The sequence below is a fragment of the Polyodon spathula genome, chromosome 6 (assembly GCF_017654505.1).
Source record: "Polyodon spathula isolate WHYD16114869_AA chromosome 6, ASM1765450v1, whole genome shotgun sequence".
Lineage (NCBI taxonomy): Eukaryota > Metazoa > Chordata > Actinopteri > Acipenseriformes > Polyodontidae > Polyodon > Polyodon spathula.
In genome coordinates, this window is record NC_054539.1 from 39,661,297 (window position 1) to 39,687,248 (window position 25,952).

Sequence of the window (25,952 nt, forward strand, 5' to 3'; positions counted from 1 at the left end):
ATGTCAGGCACAGATAAAGATGATCTAAGGCGAGCAATGTTTCGTAAATGAAAGGAGGACACTTTGCAGATGTTCTTAATGTGAGCCTCAAATGAAGGGACATAATCAAGCTATATGCCTAGGTTAGTAACTTCAGAGGTTGGACTAATCTCACCCCCATTAATTATCAATTTAAAATTACCAGCTTTGGTAACCTGATGGGGAGAACCCAATAACATAACCTTTGTTTTATTAGAATCTAATTGCAAAAATGTTTGCTACATCCACATTTTTATATCAGCTAAACGTTTATTGAGTAGAGAAACATCCAAAGAAACATCATGTTTAGTCTGTAAGTACATTTGTGTGTTATCAGCATAGCAATGATAATGAATGTCATGGTGTCTGATTATTGGAGCAAGTGGAAGCATGTAAAGATTTAATAATACCGGTCCCAGAACGGAACCCTGCAGAACACCAAACGTAACAGAATTGGCAGCAGACTAAAACCCACCTAAGGTAACAAACTGCTTTCTATGAGACAAGTAGGAAGTAAACCGCTGAAGGACAGTACTGGAAAGACCAAGGGCCCGATCTTCGAAAGGTTTGCGTACCGCGCAGAGGGGTATGCACGTCGCAATTGGTCGTTGTGCCGAAATTGTGCCAAGTTGCCATATTAGAAATGTCTATTTGCACGTCACAATCCATTCTGTGCTGTGCAGAAATAAAATGTATGCATCGCGCAGTATGGGGGGAGTGGCCGACAATATGCGTGATCCTGGTATATTTGAAGTTATGCGCCAAGCACAAAACCAGAATAAGGATTGTAAAAGGACTGCATTAACTCTGCTCACACTACCATTCCAGCACTGACTACAAACAGGCAACAATGGGAAACGTGGGTAGCATGCAGAGTGTCTGTCGAAATTTGGATGTGAATGACGCAAGGTACACTCAGCAACAGCAACCCCGACACAGGCGAAGATATGCTGAAAGGGTGCACCAGCCTCGGCACACATATGAGGAGCTCAGCAATGAGCAAGTTGTGTTCAGGTATCATCTCGACCGAGACATGCTGACTCATCTATGTCACATGCTGCATGATGACCTGGCCAGAACAAACCTGCGCAGTCATGCCTTGTCTCAGCAATTGGCAGTGTCTGTCTGTATGTGTATCCTGGCTAATGGGACCTCAGGTGATACAGTGGGCATCACCCAGTCAGCTATGTCCCGCCACCTCGACAGGTTCATAACCGCGTTGCCTCAACGTACTGAGGAACACATTAAATTCCCCAGTACCAGAGTAAACAGTGAGGAGATAATGCAGGGTTTTTATGAGGTCGTGCACCTGCTGCGTGTGGTAGGTGCAATTGACTGCACCCATATTTTTATCCGGGCACCTGTTCCAGTTGTCCTGTTCTATCAGGATTCCAGTTGTATTTGCAATAGTGGGAAATTTGAATAGCTATTCCATGCCATGTAAACAGGGTATTCCAAATGAATCCGTCCGTATTCTGTACCAGTATTCTGTACCAGTATTCCGAAAATGTCATACCAAATACCCACTAGGATACTATCGGAATACTAGCCCTTCTAGACACCTTATTCAGAAAACCAGTTGTCTTCTAGACACGAGTCAACGTTTTATAATGTATAATATATAAGACGACGGCTTGTGTGCCCAACAAAGCCTTTGCAAAAACTGTGCACAAATATATTAGTACTTGTATGGCCTTTAAAGAAACCTATATAGTATTTCCTTGTGATACAATACTGTCCGTATTCAATATAACAGTGGCGTTATCAGTTCATTAATTTGAAAACTTGGCGCCTAGCTATGGAGCCTATTGTGTATTTCAATGGTCCGTATGTATGTGTGCACGATATATTGTGTGGTCTTATCTGCTGTCATATCGGTACATACTGTGGCGACATCAATGATTACAGCTTGTTGGGGTAATGCCATTAGTAATGGTGACTGCCCATCATTCTGCATTCTCTCTTGGCTGTTGTGTGCAGTTGCTATATTGGTAGTGAATGCACAGACGCTTTTGTGAGACACAAACAGATTTATGAATTGCTCAAAAAACTGCTATATTCCAATATCTCGCAACTGTTTTGTGCCGTTTTGGAATATCTCTCATTTTGTGCCAAAGCACTATTTTTTTGCAAGGCACAAATTTAGTGAGGGGATTGCGAAAAGTCGGGCCACAATTCCTTTAAACAATGTAAAAGAATAGCATGGTTAACAGTATCAAAGGCCGCATTCAGGTCCAACAAAGCAAGAATAGATGTGAATTTTAGTCTGCGGCCATCAATAAGTCATTTACTACCTTAATTAAAGCAGTTTGTGTGCTATCTGCTGATCTAAAACCAGATTGGAAAGGTTTATGAAGCTGATTAAGCACTAGATGAGACTGAAGCTGAGACGCTACCACCCATTCTAAAATGTTTGCCAAGAAAGATAAATTTGAAATTGGCCTATAATTACACAAAGCTTTTGTATCTAGATTTGTTTTCTTTCAGTACAGGAATAACAGCAGCCAATTTGAGAAGTGAGGGCACAACACAAGATCTCAGTCATTCATTACTTAAGCTAGTAATAGAAGGGCATAAAACTGAGAAACAAGTCTTAAACAAAGGAGTTGGAACAGGATCTAGAGGACTAGTTGTGGGATTCATTTTAACAACTAGCTCAGATAAACATAAAGGAGTAACCAATACCAAACCAATTAAAACAGTCCCAGGAAAGACAGTGAGATCAGCAGTTAGAGCAGCATCAGGAAAGAAAAGGAAAATATACTAATGAATTGAAGCCCCGACGCCGAACTAGGACTGGATTGGATTGGAGAACCCGAACAGCACTTGAACAGCACTTCTGGACAAAAACTACCCCCTAACGAACCGTGGCCTGAAATGACAAAGAGACTGAAAGACCTCCAACTGCTGCCTGATTGGTTGTTTTTGTTTGTTTCACTACATTTCGAAGGAACAATGCCGAAGCCTGTAAAAATAAACAGGTTTTAAACCTTAATTGCTCTGGTGTTGTGTGGTTTTGTGTGAAATCCCCGCCTTGTGAAGAACCTGCCCCAGGAAATGAACACTTCTTGGACGGGGTCCTTGCCCAGGATAGTATGATATATCTATATATATTATAGATATATATATATATATATACTATATATATATAATATATATATATATATATATATATATATATATAAAGTATACACCCCCTTTCAAAATTGTCACCTTTTGTTGCCTTATAGCCTGGAATTAAAATGCTTTTTAAAAATTAATTAAAAATAAAAACTGAAATAGCTTGGTTGGATAAGTGTCCACCCCCCTTGTAATAGCAATCCTAAATTAGCTCAGGTATAACCAATTGCCATCAAAATCACACAAGTTAAGTGGCCTCCATCTGTGTTAAATTGAAGTGATTCACATGATTTCAGGTTAAATTCAGCAGTTCCTGTAGGTTCCCTCTGCTGGGTAGTGCATTTTAAAGCAAAGACTCAACCATGAGCACCAAGGCACTTTCAAAAGAACTCTGAGACAAAGTTGTTGAAAGGCACAGATCAGGGGATGGGTATAAAAACAGTATCAAAGGCCTTGAATATCCCTTGGAGCATGGTCAAGACATTTATTAAGAAGTTGAAGGTATATAGCACCACCAAGACCCTGCCTAGAGCAAGAAGGAGACTGATCAGATAGGCTACCAAGAAGCCAATGGTAACTTTGCAAGAGCTACAGGCTTTTTTGGCCAATACTGTTCAAAGTGTGCATGTGACAGCAATATCCCAAGCACTCCACAAATCTGGCCTGTATGGCAGGGTGGCAAGAAGGAAGCCATTACCATGTGGCGGCTCGTGTATACGGGCGCTAAGGGCGCCGCCCCACCAGCTTAAGTTATTAAGTAATAATAATGATCTAAATTAAACTGTAGCTATTATTATTAACATTACAATAATTTTTACCTGCATTACAGAGCACAATGGCTCTCAAAAGTATTCACACCCCTTGGACTTTTCCACATTTTATTGTGTTACAACATGGAATCAAAAGGGATTTAATTAGGAGTTTTTGACACTGATCAACACAAAAAATTTCATAATGTCAAAGTGAAAAATAAAATCTACAAATTGTTCTAAATTAATTACAAATACAAAACAGAAAATAATTGATTGCATAAGTATTCACCACCTTGAGTCAATATTTCGTAGAGGCACCTTTGGCTACAATTACAGCCATAAGTCTATTTGGATAAGTCTCTACCAGCTTTGCACATCTGGACACTGCAATTTTTGCCCATTCTTTTTTGCAAAATTGCTCAAGCTCCGTCAGGTTGGATGGAGACCTTTGGTGAACAGCAATTTTCAACTCTTTCCACATATTCTCAATTGAATTGAGGTCTGGGCTTTGACTGGGCCACTCCAGGACATTGATCTTTTTGTTTTTAAGCCACTCCAGTGTGGCTTTGGCTGTATGTTTGGGGTCATTGTCCTGCTGGAAGATGAATCTTCTCTCAAGTCCCAGGTCTCTTGCAGACTTCAGCAGGTTTTCCTCCAGGATATCTCTGTACATTGTTGCATCCATTTTGCCCTCTATCTTCACAAGCTTTCCAGGCCCTGACGCAGAGAAGCATCCCCATAGCATGATGCTGCCGCCACCATGCTTCACGGTAGGGATGGTGTTCTCAGGATGATGTGCTTTGTTAGGCTTGTGCCAAAAATAGCGCTTAGCATTGAGGCCAAAAAGCTTTATTTTGTCTCCCAGCTCAGCCGTGGAAGACTCTTGGTGGCCTCCCTGACTAGTGCCCTTCTCGCTTGGATACTCAGTTTTTGAGGACGACCTGTTCTAGACAGATTCACAGTTGTGCCATTGTCTCTCCATTTCTTAATAATGGACTCTACTGTGCTCTGGGGGATATTCAATGCCTTGGAAATGTTCTTATATCCTACCCCTGATTGGTGCTTTTGAAGAACCTTATTCCGGATTTGCTTTGAAAGTTCCTTCATCTTCATGATGTAGTTTTTGTTAGGAAAAGTCCAAGGGGGGTGACTACTTTTGAGAGCCATTGTATTTCTGTCACCCCTGCCGCACGCAGTAATGAGGTGGGAGGAACAGATCAGAAGCCTGTGTTTCCAATTGGTTCTCCGGCGCTGAAGCCTTTCGCCCCTGGAGCACATGCGCAGTAGTGATTTCTGAGCTCTTAGCGGGTAGTAGCAATGTACATTTTCAGTGAGCTCTGGGGCGCTAAACCCAGTGCCAGTGACAGTTATGAAAGTGTATAACTGTCATGACTACAGTATGATATTCCAAACAATCAAGCCAATTTTAAAATAGGCGAAACATGTTTTAATGTCATAACTACAGTATGATCCTGCAGAAAAAAAAAAAATAGCAGAGATTCGTCATTTATTGTCTGGTTAAACCTGGTACCCTACATTTGTTTTCCCTCTGCACTAAAAGTAATACTTAAGCATAGGGCAATATGATTATTCATACTGTATTTATATCAAGTCCTAGTTATGTACATAGCCTACTACTTCTGTAGGCCTATTTATTTGAATATACAGAAATCCATAGCCTAGGATCTGTGATCATTTATATCACAAGCTTTCGTTTCAGTAATGTAATGCACAGTCAGTAGCAATTACGAGGAGGATAACTGACAAACAGTTAAATACAGTACATCGTGTCTAAGTAGTATGCAATGTTTTATGTTATACATGTATGTGGAAGAGATGAAATACAGGGGTTATAGTTGGTGGATAAAATAAGAGTTGGTCCTCTGATGCCCCACCGGTATCAAAGTTCACCAGCCACTACTGGCCATTACTCAAGAAAGCCCACCTTGAATCCCATTTGAAGTATGCAAAAAAAACACTCAGGAGATTCTGTAGCCATGTGGCAAAAAGTTTTGTGATCTGACGAAACTAAAACTGAACTTTTTGGCCTAAATGCAAAGCGTTATGTTTGGCGCAAACCCAACACAGCGCATTGCTCAAAGAACACCATCCCTACTGTGATGGTGGTGGTAGCATCATGTTATAGGGATGTTTCTCATCGGCAAGGACTGGGGCACTTGTCAGGATAGAAGGGAAAATGAATGGAGCAAAGTACAGAGAAGTCCTTGAGGAAAACCTGCTGCCCTCTGCAGGAAAGCTGAAACTGGGACAGAAGTTCACCTTTCAGTATGACAACGACCCAAAGCACACAGCCAAAGCTACACTGGAGTGGCTAAGGAACAAAAAGATAAATGTCCTTGAGTGGCCCAGTCAGTTCTTCGACCTAAATAAGATCAGTAAAGAAGAAATCTTAAATTCAAAGTGACATCATTTGCCACTGTGCTAGTTACAACCTGTCACTTTGACCCTATCTTTTGACAGTTCCTTTACCTTAGTGTTCCAGTGGTTAAAGAAAGGGGCTTGTTATCAGGGGTTCCAGGTTCAATCCCAGCCACTGTCTCACTGTGTGTTACCCTGAGCAAGTCACTTAACCTCCTTGTGCTCTGTCCTTTGGATGAGACATAAAACCCAGTTCCTATTGTAAGTCACTCTGCAGCAGCAGTTGTGATGCATAGTTCACACCCATGTCTCTGTAAGTCGCTTTGGATAAAAGCATCTGCTAAATGAATAAATAATAATAAAAAAATGAACAACATTTTTAACTGGATGCTATCAGTTCAGTGTGATTACTATTGTTAGTGATATTGTTGTGTAAATATGCTTAACCAGAGTAGCTGTTAGAAGCCTAGCTTGATGTTTATACAAAACCACACTAGATAGGAATTGGCCTACTGCATAGCAGTCAATATGTACAACATGATAAGTGATGTCTCTTAATGCTGATGGCACATGGTACAGTTTGTATTTCAAAGCTTCACTTTACACATACAGATGTAGTCAAAAGTTTACATACCCCAATGGAAATTTATAATTTCTAGAAATTTCTCAAAAACAAAGAATATTAGGAAACATCTTTTGTAGCTAAAGTTTTGCTTTTGTGGATGAGTAAAAACAGTTAGAGGAAATAGATGTCTACAATTATTTATTTCAGCAATTTTTGGAATCCATTTTACCATGTATTAGAACAAAATGTCCTGTTCCATTAGAGGAAAAACAGCCCAATAAAAGGATATTACCACCTCCATGCTTGACAGTAGGTATGGTGTTCTTTTCTTTGTACGCCTCACCAGACTTTCTCCAAATGTAACGACTATCAGCATGACCAGATAGCTCAATTTTTGTTTCATCACTCCACAAAGCCTTGGACCAGAACTCATATTCATCATTCAAATACCATTTTGCAGACTTTAAGCTATTGTCCTTGTGATGTTTTCCTAAGAGTGGCTTTTTCTTTGGTCTGTGACCACTGAGACCTTCATCATGCAATACTCGACCCTGTGGTTGAAATGGAAACCCCAGTCATACTTGCAACCAATTCACTCTGAATATCTTTGGCAGTCAATCTCAGATTTTTATTTACCTTCCTCACAATTCTTCTCCTTGTTCTTGGTGAAAGAGCCTTCTTTCTTCCAGACCGAGGGAGCATTGTGACAGTACCATGAGTCTTGTACTTTTTGATAGTAGAAGCAATAGTTACTCAAATGCTTGGAAATCTTCTTGAATCCTTCTCCAGCTTTATGACAATAAAAAATGTTCTGCCTAAGGACTTCAGATAGCTCTTTACTTTTTCCCATATTGCCTTATTGTTAAGGCCTAACCATTAGATACTCTCAAAGATACTGAAATTTCATATTGAAATTTCTAGCACCTTGTAGACAATACTATCATAGCATCACAAGGTATGAATACTTTTGAATTAGCATTTTTTGTTTTGCAAAAAAAAATTGTTCAAATAATTGTAAACATCTATTTCTTGTAACTTGTTTTCCTCATCCACAAAAGCAAAACTAGCTACAAAAGATTTTTCCTAAAATTCTTTGTTTTCGAGGAATTTCTAAAAATTATAAAATTACATTGGGGTATGTAAACGTTTGACTACAACTGTATATGATGTCTATATACTACATCCCTCCATAGTTTAGCATTCTGTTCATTCATACTTGAAGTTACAATTAAGTTTATTTAATGCAGTTGTAGCAAAGCACAGTGATATATGCAGTAGCAATGCCCTCAGCATACTATAAAAACTGAAAGACACTCATGTTACAGTATGCCAGCTAAAACTAATTTTGTGGAATATAAAAAACAAACCAGTAAATAAAGATTTATTTCTGATACACAAAAAAGCTAAACTATGGAAGAATTGGGCATTCTGTGTAAAGCTGTTGCCTCTAAGAGCCCGATTTTGATACCGGGGTAACCTCTACACACACACACACACACACACACACACACACACACACACACACACACACACACACACACACACACACACACACACAAGGGCAAAAAAAAAACATGGCACAAATGGGAGTGTTTTCCCTGTAATGTGATTTTGGTGACACACTTTGCCCCATCCTTTTCCATCTGCATTTCTACCAGTGGAAATAACTTTCAGGATGTGGCTCAATTTGCATGTTAGCTTTCAGCAATTTTGATAACACTGCAAACAGGGCCGACTGCGTCTCAAACTCACTAATCCAGGGGAGGTTTATTTGAAAAACAGACGTTGTTGATCTTATTACTAAAAGAGAACAGCAAGTGGTGAAGAAGGGAGAGCGCGAGTGAGAGAAAACACTTATATTTTAAAATAATAAATAATTTAGCTGTGCAAACTGTGATGTGGAAAAAGGGCATTTATAAACCCACTGTAGGCAATTAATCACCCTGAAAAGAACATGGTAAAGCTGAGCAGTTATGCCAAATGGATTACTGATCTTGAGGTCAAGACATGCAGAAAACCCCCAACCCTCCACCCCATATTAAAATGGTAAATACATTGTTAATGTATTTTCTTCAATTTGTAATACAAACATTCTCTATTCCAGACTGTCTCCTGGCATACACAAGTTGTTTGTTGATTAAAACAATCTGGGAAATATGCATTGAATACTGGTCAGTGTTAAGTACAAAATGAAAAGTGTGTAGAAACGTGTATGTTTTCTTTAACTGTTATACAGTTACACATTAACACAGTACATACATACATACATACATACATCCAGGTAGTGGTCAAAAAAATGGAAAAACCAATGTAAAGTCACTTAATAAGGCGTTGGGCCACCATGTGCGGCCAGTACGGCCTGTATGCGCCGTGGCATAGAGTCAACCAGCCTCTGGAATTCTGCAGGAGGGATGCGGCACCATTCTTTCATGAGAAAGTCAATCAACTCACGCCTGGTTGATGGTGGTTGATGGTGGTTGATGGAGGTGGAAAACACTGTCTTAGGTGTTGTTCCAGATTATCCCATAAATGCTCGATTGGGTTCAGATCTGATGACTGAGAAGGCCATGACATATGGATAACATCAGTGTCATGCTTATCAAACTATTGGGTGACTTGCTCTGTGGATGGGGGCATTGTCATCTTGGAAGACACCCCCCCCCCCCCCCACCAGGAAAGAAATGCTACAACATGGGTGAAGATGATCATTCAGTACCATTAAGTAGCGATTAGCATTGACCTTGCCTTCTAAGGGAATGAATGCAGCCAAACCATGCTAGGAAAATGCGTCCCACAACATTACGGAACCACCAGAACCCTTCACTGTTGGAACCAAGCACATTTCTCCACTGCTTTGGTAGTCTATTGCCTGTGGGCTTTGCACCACTGGACTCGCAAACTTGCATTGCCAGGTGTGATGAGCGGTTTGTGCACTGTAACCCGACTATGGTATCCTGCTCTGTGGAGTTCTTGGCGGACTCTGCTCGCGCCCCAGGTTAAAGTTTGCAGTCAATTGATCTGCAGTTGCTTGCCTGTTTTGCCTTGCACTTTGAATTAATATACGGATATCACAATCCTGGTTCCACCCACTGTTGCCCTTTGCTGATGATGTCTTTCCCTCAGAGTTCCATGTGACAACATCATTGCTCGTGAAACATCAGCAAGTTGAGCTGTCTTGGTCACTGAAGATCCTGCCAAACAGGCCCCAACAATCATCCTTCTTTCAAAGTCACTGCGGTCTCCTCTTGCAGCCAAGCTAGCTATAATTATAGGCAACCAGCCCTGTCCAGCATTTTTATACATGACCCTAAGCATGCTGGGATGTTATTTGCTTTATTAACACATGAGCCACACCTGTGTGGAAGCCCTTGCTTTCAATATACTTGGTGTCCCTCATTTACCCAGGTGTTTCCATTTTTTTGGTCCACTACCTGTACATACATACATATATACATACATACATGCATACATACACTAACACTTACAACAACTTCCGTAAATATGCTGTCTGAAACTTTATGGGCAACTAAAATAAAGTGTTATTGGTATGTTTTGACTCACCTCCAACCACCTGACAGTAGCTCTGTTCTGGCAACATTGCATTTGTATCTCTCTAAAAACAGCTATGTTTACTGTTTTCAGAATGCCCCTTATTTAGAAATGTCCCCAGTATTTTTTCTCTACTCACTGCTCATCAACCATCACACCACCCATCTACTCAAGAAATAGACTATCTAGCAAGCTATCTGTGCTGCTAAATTACATCCCCAGTGGTTTTGGAAACATCTAGCAAAAGCTCATAAAATGGCAACTGTTAAAGGTCAAGCAAGTCAAGAACTGAAATATTATATCTATTAAGGGGGTGCAAAGAAGCCATTTACCTAATTTGTCTTTTTTTTTTTTTTACCACAGTGAAGGGTTTACAACCAGAAGTGACTTGAAAACAAAATCCTGGCAGTGATTAAGCAGAGCTGTAATATGATTTCACTGTGATTTAGATGTGTTTTGAAGTCCTAACGTATTTTTACCACCTGAAACGCACAGGACTAAAACCGGAAGTGTCCTAAAAATAAGTATTAAGCAATGCATTTCGACATCAGTAGTACTTGTAAATTTTGCCATGCTTGTTATGGATACTTACTTGTACTTGTTTGTAGCACATCCTTAATATCCAGTTAACAAACTACAAGAGGGTTGTGCTTTCAGCAAAAGCAACAATGTGAGAAGCTAGAAACGTCACTGTTTTGCATTAGCTTTTCAATAATGAATGCTAATGGCAGGCCAAATAAAATCCCAGGTTACTGTATAATGCTCCCTCGTTACTTCGCTATCAGACTGTTAACAAAATATGTTAAACAGTCAACATGGCCTTGAATAAACCAAATTCCTACATTTTAAAACCATGATGTAACAAGTGAGCTATATTATTCCTGATTATTTTAAATACTTAACCCAGCGAGTAATTTTGATGCTTTACTGTCAGTATTGATCCATTATGAGGTCTGGTTTTACAGCCAGGTTTTGAAGCCTCTATCCTTGTCCAGTGCTTTTGTAATTGGCACCGTCTAGACTGCAAGGCAAGAAATAATGACAAATTCTAAATGGTGATTTAATTTACAAGCATGGTTCCCAAATCTCCAACGATTTGAGAAGCCTACTTAACTGGATAATAGTCTATGCTTTAAAAGCATTTTCTTGACTCTGATTTACATTATTTTCATGTTGAAGCCCAGTTTCCTACCAAGGAAAACCTACATTTTTAGAAGTAAAAACATGCTAATAAGGCTTAAATATCTTATGCACTTACTCAGAATTATTTTGATCATTTTTTTCTCTTATTTTCTCACAGATTCTCTACCTAATTTAGAATGCCCAATTATGTTCCCTCACCACAGCAATTCTGTACAACAGCTCGGAAAAACTGAAGATAAGTGGCTGTCCTCTGAATCCACAGCCAAGCCAACTGCCTCTATACCAAGAGCAAAGGCTGGAGAGTCACTGGCCTCTGGAGCCCTGCAGGTGTATGCTTGAGCTCACCAGGCCCTAGGCCAGTAGGGTCCACTGTAGCACAATCATGAAAAATAGTCCCTGCCTTTATTGGCTCCCTAAGCAGCAGAGACAATTTGACACTCCCTCTGAAATGCCAAGTGAAGACCCTCCGAATGTATCTAACCATGCCCACCTCCCGGACATACTGTACTTTTACTAGATGAGCCACTTGAGGACCCCCGTAAAGAGGACACATTGTACTAAATTAGTACAAGGACACCTAACAAGTTTAATTATATTTGGATAAGCAATTTTCTAGATAAAATAAATTGTAAATGTGACTAACAGGATAGCGGCAAGAAAGACTGCAGTTTAAGCATTAATGCGCACTTTAATAAACAAAACTAACACCAAACAAAAGGTAACAAGGGCCAAAATAAAGGTTTAACAAAACACAAAAATGAGTTCAGGCTGGGCATTTGCCTTCACTGAACAAAAATAAAATTCAAAACACAGATTCACAACAGTCCCAAAAGCCTATGTGGTTCCCTGGGACCAGAGGCAGAGGCAACTATGGTCTCCTGACTTCTCCCCTTCTCTGTAGCCAGCAGCTCCCTCTTCCTGGGCTCCAGCCACGAAATTTCCAGCAGTGAAACTGCTGCTAGTGAACATCACAAATCCCTGGTGGTGTGCAGGCGTCCCCGGGCGATGGCGAGCTGGCCTCCCCGGGCGGCACAGGCTCAGCAGCCCTACGCGGTGCAGAACAGGTCAGGAACAGTTCCTCAGGAGGTAGCAGCAACTCTGGAGATGGAGGCGGGAGCAGCAGATAGTCTCCCTCTATTGGGAGAGGTGGGAGTAGCAGGTAATCTCCCTCTGTCTCTAGAGACTGGTGCGACTCCCTTGGTCACTGGAGACAACAGGGCTTCCCCCTCTCACGCTGGAGACAGCGGGGCTTCCCCCTCTCGTGCTGCTTCTTCTGGCTCTGGATAAGGCAGCGGTTCGTCACCTTTCTGCGGCGCTGGGGACGGCAAAGACTTCTCCCTCTTTTGCAATGGGGAGGGCAACAGCTCCCTGTCCAGCACTGCCTTCATCTTGCCACCACCGTTGCTCGTCATGCCAGTCCTTGTTAGAGTCCATGACCAAAAACAAAACCAGCAGTCCTATTCAGAGTCTCTAAAGTGCTTCACCACTTCTGACAACACATTTAACAGGAAAGAGACTCAGAGGCAAAGAAGCTGCAGTTTAAATGCTAACGCAGACTTTAATAAACAAAAGTAACACCAAACAAATGGGCACAAGGGCCAAAATAAAGGTTTAACAAAACAAAAACACTTTCAGACTGGGCATTTGCCTTCACTGAACAAAAATAAAATACAAACACAGATTCACAACACTCACCGACAGTCCCCAAATTGATCCCTGGGTTCCCCTTTTATATGATGTGGCAATTAACACCAATTATTCTATTAAAGAGCAGCCACATTCTCACATGTTTTTGGCAGGGACAGGAATTAACACCATCCTTGCCAACCACCACCAAAACACAAACAAAACACCACAATACTTACAGGCAGAGCTCTTGCTCTTCCACAGTGACATACAGAAAAACCCTAGCTAGCCTTTTTATTTGCTACAATATTTTTTCATAAAAAGACCCTACTAAACTAACAAAAAAGTAATAAACACACAATGAAGTCTTGATGTGCTATTTATAATTTATAATATAAATCAACTATATTGCACTTCTCAGCAATTCTGTGTTTGCTTGAGGTCAGAATCACTTCCTATGAAGCAGGACTCTATTTCTTTGCAATGCTAACGTACACCAGAACAAAACACATAAAACAAAACTTAATTAAAGAGTCTCACAAGAGAAACAGAAAACAACAACATCCCCGTAGTACGTTATTTAATCCCTACAATTAATTAAATAACACCTTTTCAATGCTAAGCTATTCCATCTGGTGTGCTATGGTAAATATTTTAGCATTTTACAACAAATTAACATTGCAATATAGATAGATAAATCAGATTTGTTTTAATATGGTAGAGCAGGGGTCTCCTGTAGGGGAATAATTGCATAGAACCATTCCTGTACCTGTTTGTTGCTACTCTGTACTACAATTATTCACTGAGTTATATGCTTTAAAGCATTTTGAGTTTATGATCTATTGAGTTTACAGAAATAAAGTAAATGTATTAAACTGCAGGTACGTGTAGCTGAAAACCAAACTGTGGGTGGTGTGACAAAAGGAACACGGCTCCAGCTTATCGGTTGATCAGGACAAACCCACCTTTCCACCTAACCTTTAATGTACTACCTTGTAAATACCTGTTCCTCTTTCTTTGTTACACCAACTGAGCTGGCTCTAGCTTATTGGTTGAAAGGGAAACCACCCTGTCTCTCTGTAAAGGTATAATAACTGTATACTAACTCTGTATGGCAGAACACTGCTCGGGTTTCCTAACACTGATGTGTTGAGATGTTCTCGTTTGCTCAAAACAATAAAGCTTTATATCTCTGAATACCTGGTGCAGTTGGCTCTTTCAGTTGCGGACCTGAAAAGTTCCACGACACTCATCCCTGGTCCTGGTCCAGGTTTTATAGGAGTCTTTACATCATCAGTGGCTAAAGGCCTGGAACGCCTGTTAATCTTGACTAATTAAGCTAATAATTGTGTTAATTAAGTAACTGAGAGATTGGTTGAAATGAAAACCAGCAGCCACAGTAGCTCTCCAGGACCAGGGCTGGAGACCCCTGTGATAGAATAATCTCTGAGGCTACTGAGGCCTTGGGCACCAGTTTGCCGCTGGTTTGTGCACCTGGGGTGGCCACTTGGGAAGCAGACACACCTGTTCCTTTGTGGACTCCCGTGCATGGTGAGAGTGCTGCAGCATCTCATACACCACAGGACCAAAGGTATGCCCCGGTGTAATGGGGGTGTCTAACAGCGGTGCTTTGTCCCCATCAGACACTCGTGCCTGGGAAAGCCAAAGCTGGCTTCTTGCAGCTACCAAAGCAGTAAGGTTCCTGCCCACAGCCTGTCCATTCAGTTTGGAGATACAGAGCAGGTTTTTATTCACCAAGCACAGCTCCTCTAGCTGCTGTGGTGAAGGTCTATGACTCTCAGAGAGAGCCCTCGATTAACAGGTCTGGTAGGCTACCAATATACTGTTATAGTTACCCAGCTGTGTGGCGAACCCCAGATTTTCTGCATCATGCAGGCTATATAATCAGCAGGAGCTGTAACAGGGTGATCCCATGACGACTGGACTTCAAAAAGAAAATCCGGGTACACTGGACATGGTAGAAGTAACAGGCTCATCGTCAAAGATGGATTGTTTCCTTGTCCCATCCGCAGGCCAGGGCACTTGCCATTTTGCAGTGGCCCTCTTAATTATTGACAACAGCTCTGCCGACAGGGATACATGGACTGGCTGTCAGTGTCTACTGGAACTCTGGGCCGCCAGCCTCATCAGAAGCGGTGATGGACAGCATATTGTCATGGTGCTAGTCTGTGCTTAAAGCCCCACGTTGTTCCAAGAGAACTGGGGGGGGGGGGGGGGGGGGGAGCAGCAGCTCAGCAAGCACTCTGCCCTGATAGGAAACAGCTGCCCAGAGTTTCTCCATTTGTTCAGAGTCAGAGATCTCTTAAAATGGTGACTTTTCCTCTTCCTCTTTTTAGGAGAAGGAGGAGAAGGTGGAGAAGGGGAGGCAGAGGAAGATGAAGAAGACTGTAAGGACAGCTTCTTACCTGGTCTCTTGCCTCGGGCAATTTTCCTACTCTGCCTTGGCACATAGCCATCTGCAGAGGACGCAGATCTATCTTTAGCAGGTGATGGGGAAGGGCCCTTCCCAAGAGGAACGACATCTTCTCAGAGCTGAGAGAGACACACTTTTCTAGCGTGCGCTTAGAAAAAGTCGCACAAAACCTGCAGAAGCTGTGTTCAGCGAGTGCCTGTCTTGCATGCTGTGGTCCTAGGCAGGAAGAGCACCGCTGCACAGTAATGTACTAGTACAGTACAGGGAGTCGTCGACAAGTCGTCGTGGTTACATGTCTTACATCGTCCTGTCATATGTCCTAACTTTGACGGGTATTTTAACTTGTCATGTGACTTGTCGAAGTACGATGCCATTTTTCCCTTATAAAACTACAAAATAAAGGTGCTGCACTCGGCAGCGTTACCCCAACCATCGCTATCCGCATGGCCCGGGTCTCCGTCCTACACTGCTGTGTTCCCTCCACCTATACACACTCAGGGTCTGCCCAAGGATTCCCCGATCTCTATAATCTTTCTCTTTTCTTTTGGTTGTTTGTTTTTTTTTCTCTTTTTAATTAATGATTTGTTTTGTTTTATTTCTTTCATCCAGCCGTGCTCGGTCCGGTGGCAGAGCTTCCGCCAGCTGGCTGGCTCATTTCGTCTGAGAGGGGGCAGACCCGAGGGAACCCCAGAGCGTCATTTTATCAGTGTCATGCAACCCCCCAAAGCCCCCTCTCAGCCACTCAATCTGGGAGAAAACGAGCTGAAGTTTCTACTACCTCTTCCGAGTGTGGCGGAGACAAGGTGGAGAGGCACAGTTCCGGAACCGTCCGCGTCAATGCCCTCTTATAACATCGCGGACGATTGGAGAAGGACGTCCGTGCACCTAACCTTACGGGAGGTCTTCATCAGTCCCCACTGTTGGTCTGGAGGGGGCCAACAATGTTCGTTGTCACAGTATTACATTTTTTCCACGTAACAGGGAGAGTTTATGCATCTCTTTATTGGTCATTTAAAGTTGTTATGTTTTCGAATTGACGGTTTCTTACCCTATTTTACAAATTTAGATTTTTGCTACATGTTCTTTAAATTGCGTACTTTGATGTACAACAGCTTTATCGACAACTTTGTGTGGGGTGACCCGACATGTTACTTTTATTCTTATAATGTTAAAAATGTTTAAAATAACAACGATTTACATTACTTTAACACATGCAAAGACAAATGTTACTGACACGGTTATTTTGTATCTCTTATAGGTCATCTATTTTCAAAAAGGACGGACATACAGTGTTTTTTTTGGCATCCATGGACAGTAATGACAGACGTCTTGATATGGAATAAACGCGTTTTTATAGATTGAAATGACTTGTCCAAATTGAAACATGTATCATGTATATATGTAATTATTCTCTCAGGAAGTTATTTTTTTGGCCGTACAACAACCTGACTGACGGTGTAGTTATGGACATCTTCTTGAAAAAGATTCCAATAGTAATATTTAATCCAGGTTCCAATAACAATAGGTAAGTCCCAAGAAACTTTGGTAAATCAGTTGAAGGAAGTTATTTTCCTGACTAAAGTTTGGGTGTCTTGCTTGGACTCTTATAAACCATTACAATTAGTATCATTTAACAGGTTCCATTCAAAGTAGTCCCAGTTTCTACACTTGACAACTGACGTTATGTAAAGTTTAACCTTTATTCAAATACGTGTCACAACAAAATTTTTAGTGTTATTGTTTTATCCAACGTAAAAGTTGTTAAACTATTATCATATTATGTCGTAAACTATTATCGTATTTTGGTCATTTTTTGATTGTTCCTTAAGAACATATGGTAAATAAAATATTTATTGATGGTCAGAAGTTCAGAAAAACTCCTCCAGGTCTACGTAAACTTTATCTTTCCTTCCCCCCTTTAATTGTTTTTTTGGGTTTTGTATTCCCAGTTCAAAACAAGAACAAAAACTCAGGTAAGACAGCCATTAAATGTATTTATCTAAATGCTAGAAGTATCAGAAACAAAATGTTAGAATTTGAAGCTACTGCACTATCAAGTAACTATGATGTGATAGGTGTTACAAAAACTTGGTTGTCTGAGAAAGATGGAAACGAATATAATATTAGTGGGTATACACTATATAGGAAAGACAGGCATGACCCATTCACCGATATTTTTTGTTATCCTATCCCCATACGATATGCATTGAAGCCCACTGGTTAAATCTGGACGAAGAAAACAACACTGAATCAATACGGGTCAGAAAAATTGAGAAAAATGTAGAAAAATTAAAAGGGCATAATAATAGGGTCATGCTATAGACATTGTAGGCCCCTAGCAAAATAATCTGTTATACAATGACATTAAAAATGAGTGTAGCAAAGGAGAAGCCGTACTAATGGGGGATTTCAACTTCCCCCATATAAAATGAGAAAAGCCGATCGGGAGCACAACAGACGAAATTGAAATGGTGGAAATGACAAATGACTGCTTCTTAACGCAATTTGTCAAGGCACCCTGGGCTAGACGGATCTTCCCAAATAACAAGACAGAATAACTAAAACAGAGGTCAGAGAACCATTGGCAAACTCAGACCACAACATGGTCTCATTTGAAGTGATTTTTAAAACCCAAAAAGTAATGACTAAAGCTAAGGTTTACAATTTTAGAAAGGCAAACTATGAAGGTATGAAACAGAGTCTAAGTAGATTGGAGTAAAATAGAGAAAACATCCACAGAAAAAGGATGGCTGTTTTTTAAAAATGTAGCACTAGAGGCGCAAAACAATTACACCCCAAAAGTAGACAAATCTAAATCTAAAACTAAATTGCCAAAATGGTTTAATAGATCAATTAAAAAAAATATTCAGCAAAAAAGGCACTTTACAGAGCATTTAAAAGGGACCAAAAACGAAGTACACAAAAAGAATACTTGGAACTGCAAACGCAAGTCAAAAAGGAAGTTAGAAAGGCAAAGAGAGAGCATGAACATTGCTAAGGGGTCTAAAACCAAATCCAAAATGTTTTTCCAATATTATAACAGCAAGAGAACATTCAAAGAGGAGGTTAAATGTCTAAGAGATACAAATGGCAAAATCATAGAAGAAGAAAAAAATATAGCAAATATATTAAATTATTACTTTTCACAAGTTTTTACAAAGGAAGGATACGGACAACATGCCCCACATGTCAACCTGTTCCTATCCAATTTTAAATAACTTTTAGCATAACCAAGGCAAAAGTGTTAAAAGGACTATGAGCTCTTAAAATAAACAAATACCTGGGCCAGATGAGATCCTCCCAATAGTACTCAAATAAATGAAAGTTATTTACAAACCACTAACCAAGATCTCTTGACACAGGGGTTGTACCGACAGAATGGAGAATTGCAAACATAATACCGATTCACAAAAAGGGAAACAGTATCTTCCTTTCTATGATCCAAAAAGGAAAATTACCTTTATGGTAACAGTATCCTGGGAGACAGTCATCATGGTTTTAGAAAAGGGAGATCATGTCTAACTAACCTGCTTGATTTTTTTGAGGATGCAACATTGACAATGGATAATTGCAAAGCATATGATATGGTTTATCTAGATTTCCAGAAAGCTTTTGACAAAGTCCCACGTAAAAGATTAATTCTCAAACTGAATCCAGTAGGGATTCAAGGAAATGCATGTACATGGATTAGGGAGTGGTTAACATGTAGAAAACAGAAAGTACTGATTAGAGGAGAAACCTCAAAATGGAACGAGTTTAAAACAGGAGGATTAGGTCCTCTCGCTATTCCTAATCTACATTAATGATTTAGATTCTGGTATATTAAGCAAACTTGTTAAATTTGCAGATGACACAAAAATAGGAGTGGCAAACACAATGGCAGCAAAGGTAATTCAAAATGATCTAGACAAGATTCAGAACTGGGCAGACACATGGCAAATTACATTTAATAGAGAAATGTGTAAGTTTCTGCACGCAGGCAATAAAAATATACTTTATAAATATCATATGGGAGATAGTGAAATTGAAGGAGGAATCTATCAAATAGACTTAGGAGTTTTTGTTGACTCAGAAATGTCTTTAACTGGACAATGTGGGGAAGCTATAAAAAAAGGCCAACAAGATGCTCGGATATATTGTGAAAAGTGTTGAATTTAAATAGGTAAGTAACGTTAAAACTTTACAATGCATTAGTAAGACCTCATCTAGAATATTGTGTTCAGTTCTGGTCATCTCGCTACAAAAAAAGATATACCTGTTCTAGAAAGAGTGCAAAGAAGAGCGACCAAAATTATTCTGGGTTTAAAAGGTATATCATATGCAGACAGGCTAAAAGAATTGAATATATTCAGTCTTGAACAAAGACGACTACGCGGCAGTCAGAACCTGAATGGAACGCCCAAATGAAAAATTCTCTCTTGTTACCTCTTGCCAGAGTTATAATGACTTGAGTCAATGACTCGACTTGGAATCAAGCTGCCATTTTTTGTGACTCGACTCGAGTCATTGCCATCAAGTGATTGAACTTGAGTCCCTGCAAGCAAAGACTTGACTCGACTCAACTGACTCCCTTCTCAAAAGACATGACTCGACTCTAGTCATGCAAAAAAGACTTGAGCAGGTTCCTGCCTGGTTGTTAAGACAGTTGCTAAGGAAACAGAAAACACCTTTCCAGCCTATACACCATTCTCTGATCATAACGTCATAAGCAGCAGGGAGCACCACAATCAATGTGTAGGTGGGAAACAAAGACAAATTTCTGATCACTGATCACAGAAAATCCTGAGGAAGATAATGATTTTTGAGTTTTGTCACAGACACAAAAAAAACTAAACAACAACATGGAGAGTACACTAAAAGTACATGCGATGGTGGAGTTCACTTTTATTAATTATGCAGTCGACCGGGAGAGAAACAAGCAGGCTGCATCCTGCCAGCACTGTAAAGCGACAATATGACTAAACTGCATTCAAAACACAGCACCGGTAACTGCCACTAATTTATACCAGTAGGTTTTTAAATTCTTTTTCAATGGTTAAAATGAGAATCTGAATTAATTAAAAGCTCAGGCACAATGGAAGCGGTACTATTTCAAAATGAGTAGGTAGTCAATATTCAATATTTAAAAAATAATGCCAGATCAAATCAAGCAACACAGCAGAAAAAGCACAGATTCGGAGTTATTTTTCAGGTTTTGTTAGCACACAAATAAAGGTAATGAATGCATCTAAAACATTTCTAATAAGTAAAATGTTGCCTAGTGAATGCTTGAAAAGTAAAAAATTTGGGACTTATTTGGTGCTCACTATTCTCTTTATTTAATGTATGTATGGTTGTATGTACTGTATCTATTTATTTATGGACACCATGTGCCTGTTTCTATATCCTGAATGATATAGTATAAATATGACATTATATAGTGTAAATATGAAATTATATAGTGTAAATATGAAAGGTGTAGGCACCTCCAATTACAAACACTTACCATGCGTTTCTATATTCCAGATGAATCGAATTTGCTTTCGAATTGAAATACGGAAGGTAGCCTTGAATACCTCGCCCATTCTATACATGAAACTGAATGCACACAATGGTGAGAATATACTGTAAAAGGCATTGTATAGGAAGTTGCTTAATTATCTTTTCATTATTATAATTGCACTTAACAGTAACAAAACCATTTGAACAATTTGATTTGCATTTTGCATACAGATCATTTATAATTCACAAAGTAGAATTTTGCCAAAGGTATAATAGAGCTTGATTAGTTGATTAGAGTGTTTCTTATTATAGACTTATTAGTGTTATTGTTTTACAGCATGGCTGAGAAGCCCCATCCACATTATAAAACTCATGCAGAAGGTGGCCATCTCCCAAATTAATTAAGTGATTAATTTGTTGCTAATCGGGAGATGGTCACCTGCATAAATACCTGCAGCTCTCTGCACTCTGGGTGGGGTGTTCGAAAAGGACAGCTTGTCACTCCCACCTCCACCAGCAAAGGGAGAATATCTACTGGTTCCGCCTCCACCACCGTGGGAGGACTACGTGCCGCTACCACCTCCACCAGCAGAGGGAGTATGCCTGCTGGTTTCCCCACTGCAGCCAGAAGGGGAGGAGCCCCTGCCGCCTTCACCAGGAGAAGAGCAGCAGGAGCTGCCTCTGTCTCCACCATCATTATCACCAGGAGCAGAGCAGCAGGAGCTGCCTCTGTCTCCACCATCATTATCACCAGGAGCAGAGCAGCAGGAGCTGCCTCTGTCTCCACCACCATCACCATCATCAAGAGCTGCCTCTCCCTTCAACATTGGAGGGACCATGGCAGGATGCGTCTGGACCTCAGCAGCCCCTGCATAGGCTGCAAAGAGGACCTAACCCCACACCACAGCTAGACCTGGCTTGCCTCCCAACATTGCCTCCCAAGGGTCCGCTGCCGCCCTGCCTCGCGCTGCCCAAGGATGCCTGCCTCACACCGCCCAAGGATGCTACATCTCCATCGCCTGGGGCTGCCTGTGGCTCTGCATCGCCGGGGGCTGCCTGTTGCTCTGCATCGCCTGGGGCATGGATGTAGAGGTAGCGGACCCCGACGGACACCGAGACGTAGCTGACCCCTACGGACACCGAGGTGTAGCGGCCCCGACGGACAACGAGACGTAGCGGACCCCCGACGAACACATAGAGAAAATATGGGATCCCAACGGCCCCAGGACGAAGCGGACCCCAACAACGGCTTGGGGGCTTGCCGAGGGTGAAGCGGACCCCTGGCTCCAGGGCGAAGTGGCGATGCTTCGCCCTGGGTTGCCCAAGGGTCCCGCATCGCCTGGGGTTGCCTGTCTCTCCTCTGCTTCGCCTGGGTTCACTGAGGGCTCTGCTTCATCTGGGTTTGCTAAGGGCTCTGCTTCGCCTGGGGCCGCTGCCTGGCTTGTGCCGCTTGTGGTCGCTGCTAGTACTGCAGGACCGCAGGAAGCACTGGGGCCAGCACCTCAGAAAAGGGGATTGCTGGCTATAAAGAGAGAGGGAAAGTGAGGAGACCAGCTCCCAAAGCCACACTTTTGCGGCAGGAGGAACAATGGCTGAAGCTCTGGAAAAGGGAGCTGCCAGCAATGAAGGAATGGGGGGAGAAGGACCTCCCACCATGGCCACCCCCAGGGATTACTCCAGACCCCTCTTCCAGACATTGCGACTAAGGGGGGAGGTGGCCATTGCGACCATGTGTGCTTTGTACAAGGGGGGTATATGTAGTAGGGTGGTAGGAAAGCCCTGCTATTTTAAAGTGTTTATATGTGGAGTTGTCCACCACTTCATTGTTTCGTTTTTATTTTGTATTTGTTTATTTTTAGAACAGAGATTCCCCCTCCGTCCCTGTATTGTATTTTGTGTTTGTATTATGATTTATTTATTTATGAGTGTATATATAGATGACGGCGAACCACCATGTGTTTTGTTTATTATTTATTGTATGACGGCATAGCTGTGTTAGTGTTTTATTTATTTTTGTTCTTAAATAAATGGGGCATGCACCGTGCCGGTCTGTGTTCAGTTCCTTCTTTGTCACACAGTGAAGAACTTATCTGAAACAGCAGAAAGGAGCAGCAACTGGCTGTGGTTGAGACGGAAAGATTCTGGATGAGGATCTCAAGCACAATAGAAAGAAAGCAACGCTGATGTACAGATAAGTAAGCTGGGCTGAGCTGAGTGGGGAATGGAGGGGGGTGATGCTGGGACACCAGAATCACTGTTGAGCCCTCTTGAGGCGTCGTGGGCTAGTCAACAAAACACCCAGGATGGAAGGTGGCCACTTGAAGACCCCAGAGATGTACCCTACTTAGCTCAATCCAGACGGTTGTCATGCTGATGCACTGGGGAGACTGCACTAGGTTGATCCCTGGAGCCAGCATCGCAGCCATTGTGTGTACTGATGCGCTGGGTAGGCAAAATTAGTTGATCCCTGGAGTCAGCATTACACTTCAGCAATCAACACCAGACAGAAGGATATCTTCATCATCAGATGGAAAACAAAGCAAATGGATGTAGATGCAGATGGATCACATTAGTTTACTGCAAAGCTACGTCTTAGTTGGTGCTTATCTTGGCGAGAGCCTAGTTCAAATCAGCATGAAGTTCAACATCTACTCTCATGTAATAAAAATCAATTCTGGTCTGACGTCACCACAACATTGCCTCCCAAGGGTCCGCTGCTACCACTCTCCCATAAAGGCCAGTTTTGTGAAGCACCCAGGCTATTGTTTCCATATGCACATTGTCTCCCAGCTCAGCTGTGGAAGACTGTAACTCCTTTAGAGTTGTCATAGGCATCTTGGTGGCCTCCCTGACTAGTGCCCTTCTCGCCCGGATACTCAGTTTTTGAGGATGGCCTGTTCTAGACAGATTCACAGTTGTGCCATATTCTCTCCATTTCTTAATAATGGACTTTACTGTGCTCCGGGGGATATTCAATGCCTTTGAAATGTTCTTATATCTTACCCTTGATTGGTTCTTTTGAAGAAACTTATTCCAGATTTGCTTTGAATGTTCCTTCGTCTATGATGCAGTTTTTGTTAGGAAATGTATTAACCAACTCTTGGACCTCCTAGAGACCGATGTATTTAACCTGAAATCATGTGAAACACCTTAATTGCACACAGGTGGACTCCATTCAACTAATTATGTGACTTCTAAAGACAATTGGTTGCACCAGAGCTTATTTAGGTGTGTCATAGAAAAGGGGGTGAATACTTATTCAATCAATTATTTTCTGTTTTATATTTGTAATTAATTTAGAACAATTTGCAGATTTTATTTTTTACTTTGACATTATGGACTTTTTTTGTGTGCCGTCCACAGCTTCAATCACACTGGGGAAACCACAGATGGAATGAAAACCTTCCTTGATTGACTGTAATTCCCGTAAAGTGAGCCAAGTAATGTAGTCCGAAGCGTGATTAGTAGTAACATAATGGAAGAGCAGTAGTAACATAATGGAATGACATATTGATGCCTTGCTCAGTGCCAACATATCACCCAATACATTCTAGAAGGAACTGCTGGCAAGAAAACATAATATATCCCACACTTGCACTTCTGTTGTCAGGACATAATGTTTGTCTTCCTGCATGCAGCTCAAGCGAGGTAAAAAGTTCCTGGATGTTCTCCCTCTGTGTCGTAGATATACAGCATGCATATGCAAGAAACGCGAGAAAACTGGGTGAGACTTACCTTTCGTATTTATACAATGATATATTTGGTGGTGATAAATTACAAATGGTTTTACAAATGAGTGGTGTGAGTGTTGGTATATTGAAATGCATTATTTTTGTAGATGCAGCTTACGCTATCATATCTGCCAGATAGGCATTTGTATATGTATATAGAAAAAGGCTTTGAGTTTGAGTTTGAGTTGGTCCTTTGTAGCTATTTTTAAATTTCCCTTCTGAATAAAATTCTGAATTGCAATTCTGAATAAAATATTGTTTTATAGTAGAGAATAAAGGATTAACTTTTAACCTATGTCAATCTTTCTCAATAAACAAACCATAAAACTGCCTCTGCGTTTCTTTTTACTATAGTAAGACCACATGTTCCGTATGCCACTTTCAATTTAATTAAACCAAAGAAGAAAACTTAAACAATTTTTAGTGCTTATCTGTAATGTACTTTTTTTATTGGCCATACAAAAGCGTGCAATAATTTGCACTATTTGGAATTTGTATTAGTTTTTTTTAGATTTTTTTGTGACAGTCATTAAGGAAGGGTTGATGTTTTATTCCCAACAGGCACCTGTTTCATTCTCTTACTGCTTTTAAAAGTAATGTGTTTGAAATAAAATGTAAGCTTTTGGGATATTGTTTCTATAGCTGTTTCAAACATTTAGGTGCTTCTCGTTTTTGAATAGGCTACATTGTAGACAGATAAGCACTAAAATTTGTTTTTAAGTTTTCTTCTTTGGTTTAATTAAATTAAAAGTGGCATATGGAACGTTTGGTCTTACTATAGTAAAAAGAAACGCACAGGCAAACAATACACTGCAATGGTATTCAATTGTTCAGTTTGTGAATTGAATTAACATGTCGAACAGAATTAAAGTGTTATGGTGTCGAAGATGAGTGTATTGTATTTGTATATCAGTATTTTAATAAGACATCCAAGGGGGTTGTTGCAAAATATATATATTGTAATTTTGTGCCACTGTGTTATTCCTTATAAAACTCACTTGGTTTGGTCTGTGCATATGATTATGAAATGCACAAAAAACTACTATTTTCTATACATTTAAAAATCATTACAAAGTACCCCCCCCTTTTCGAAAGTTCCCACGCCTCTGTACTAAGATAACAACTACCTAACCTAAGTGTAATTAATCGTTTTT

General features: G+C 40.8%; 1 protein-coding gene across 1 annotated transcript in view; it reads right to left on the reverse strand.

Annotated features, from left to right (window-relative positions):
• LOC121316553 (inactive phospholipase D5-like) overlaps positions 1-25,952 on the reverse strand; it is a 181,622-nt gene that overhangs the window by 97,123 nt on the left and 58,547 nt on the right. The gene's annotated exons all lie outside the window — the stretch shown is intronic.